The sequence below is a fragment of the Micropterus dolomieu genome, linkage group LG12, assembly GCF_021292245.1.
Source record: "Micropterus dolomieu isolate WLL.071019.BEF.003 ecotype Adirondacks linkage group LG12, ASM2129224v1, whole genome shotgun sequence".
In the NCBI taxonomy this organism is placed as follows: domain Eukaryota; kingdom Metazoa; phylum Chordata; class Actinopteri; order Centrarchiformes; family Centrarchidae; genus Micropterus; species Micropterus dolomieu.
The window spans coordinates 5,687,961-5,690,750 of record NC_060161.1 but is presented as its reverse complement, the minus strand read 5'-3'; the positions used below and the strand labels follow the sequence as shown (position 1 = coordinate 5,690,750).

The 2,790-nt window shown below is 35.1% G+C and overlaps 1 protein-coding gene across 2 annotated transcripts in view; it reads left to right on the top strand.

Annotated features, from left to right (window-relative positions):
* Positions 1-2,790, top strand: part of LOC123980744 (synapse differentiation-inducing gene protein 1) — a 51,938-nt gene that overhangs the window by 1,478 nt on the left and 47,670 nt on the right. The window lies entirely within an intron of this gene.

The window sequence follows — 2,790 nt, the reverse complement described above, 5'->3', positions numbered from 1 at the left end:
CAAAAGCAGACTGTCGACAAGCAGTAAGACTTAACACACGTTCTGTGATCAGATGTCCATTTTAACTCCTAAATTATAGCATTAGTTTACTTTCAGTAGCTCTTCTATGCCGTATGAGTCAAATGCTTCCCACAATCGAACCTCCAGGCTCATTGTTCAGCAAATGTTTATGTTCCCTGTATTCAACCATCTTTTTATCACTTTAGTTAGAGAATAAATTCACTGTAATATAATCAAGAGCTGTGTGTGTTGCCTATTTATAGTTCCTGCCAAGAGAATTGACCCTTTAGATATGAGACTGACTGACTGATTTAAGATAATTGAGCGATTATTAACTAACTGATCACTAGTAATAATTGTATAATTATTCAAAACTACCTAGAGGTCCGGAGACTCTAGGATTATAACAACTCCGGTTGTGCCCTAAAACGAGGAATTAAATAAAATGATTTTATGAATCTTAAAAATTCATAATTGGGTATCAATTCTTAGAAATTTATTAAAATGCATAACTAATAAATTTAGGTCTACTACAACTTCTTAAAACTAGCTAAAACTGTTGAAGAGGCATTAGCTAACGTTAGCTTTTTAGCTGGGTTAGCTAAATTAACTGAATGAACGGATAGCTAGGCTAGCTAGCATTAATAAACAACTTTGTGTGCAGCTAGCACAAAACATTAATGCTGTTTAACGTTAGTTAACTTACAACGATGTTGTTTCCAACAGCACCAATTGACAGCACCTGTCTCCTTTTTAGGTTCAATCTTTTCTTCAGCCCTGGGATTAATAGGGTAAGTTAAGTTAATTTAAGTATTTTTGGCTTTGATTTGATTTTCAAATCTTGGCTATATTTAAGCATAACGTTATAAAGTTATGATAGGTAAGTTAAGTGTTTAAAAAATCAAAGCCATCTAAAGAAGTTGGAATTTTCATCTGACATTAATCAAAACGTAAATTCATTATGACAAATAAGGTCTATGGGCGGGAAATCTCCTCTCTACGTGTCTTTTCATTGACTTTGTATGAAATCACACTGCGGTAATATGGTTGAGGAGCAGTTCCTGATTCATTCTGGATATTTATTTGGGGCGTTTTCCGAGGGATATAGTGTGCTATGTTAAGCTTACCAAGTGTTTACCCTCAGATTTCTGTCAGGAGCTGTAAGAAATGTTATTTGTTTTGTCTAGAGGCTGATGGTTCTCAGTAATTCATCAAATTTTACAGTTAAAAATACAATGAGGTTCATGATATCAGTACACTGAGATGGCTGGCAGTGGTACAATCAGCATTACTCGTTCTTTTTAATTTGCCTCACATTTTTTTGTTGCAGGCTTTGTACATAACGTTACTACCACTGGGGTTTGTTCCAAAATCACAATGCAGTGCAAACCTGTAACATTAGCAGAGCTGAGCTCCTGGGGTCATTTATCATGCAGGGTAACGTTACCCACTGGGTCTTAAAATAATTAAAAAACTCATTGAATTTAATATTCTCAAAATAAGGCTCTTACATTTATTTACAAAGATCTTAATTTTTTTATTGTCCTTTTCATATGATTATATAGATACAGGTAACGTTACACATAACTGTCAAATGTAAAAAATGTTTTGTGTGTTTTGACTACTTTTTACATTTTGTCTGACTTCCGGTCAGCTCTGCTGTACTAGTAACTTCACCACCGATCTGCATACAGTGCTCTTTCATCCTTATTTTAGCAACTTTCACAGATAACATTCTGTTAATAGTATTTACTGTTCAATCTTGGAATATACTTTCAATGGTTTTCTCAAACACAGTGGCCAAACAGATTAATTGGAAAGGAGTAAAGGGAAAAGAAATATTTTAAAGAAATGCTAACAAGAACTCTGTTGATCAATAAGTATTTTAGTATACGTATTATATGTGGAGGTGACTAGTAGATGAGAACAAATTTTTATGTAAAATAAAATATTTAAATAGTGTATTTCAATATATCAGGGATGTAACTTTAAAGCCAAAAAGTAAAAAAATAAAAAATACTGATAGCGGTGGTGAAATAGATCTCAGTCATGACAGCAACGGTTACTCACATAATCACTTCCTCTTTGTAGATTTGCCAGCAAAATAAAAGCACGAGAAGCTTGTTTGCTGTAATGTTTTACATGGAGTTGAATTGAGAGCTTTTACTTGTTTACTTTTTTACTAAACGTGATTCCACTAAATGTCCTCTGCCTGGAGTTACTAAATTAAATGCTATAGAAAATTAGGTCTACTGCCACACCAACAAAAGTAAACATGGGCATTAAGTACTTTTCTCAACCCTCTAAAGCATTTCTCAAAAAAGTTGGTTATTAGCTTGGCTTACAGATAATTTTCAAAATGACTGTTAATAACAGCTCATCAACCAATTGACTTTCTCTCTTAACAGAGGCTGTACGGAAGAACCAAGCTGCTAGCAGCGCATCGGACAACAAAATTAACCAGCACGCCATCCGCTGGTTCAACCTGGCCTCTGACCGTGGAGGTGGCTGCAAAGAACATGCCATGGCCAGAGAGGCATTAACCGTGGTAAATCTGTATTTACCTTCTTTTTGAAACACTCCATTTTAGCACCTGTCTCGTTAAAGCCCCCATCCTGAAAAAGCCCAGTCTGCTCTGATTGGCTTGCGAGAAAAATATTCCACTGCTTTGCAAAGATGGTACTTAACCTTGAGTGGGGATACTCAGATGGGGAAGGCGGTGGTTTAATAAAGTTGTATCTTATTTTATCTTATATTCTAATAAGCCTGCATGTGACATAGGAAGGAGAA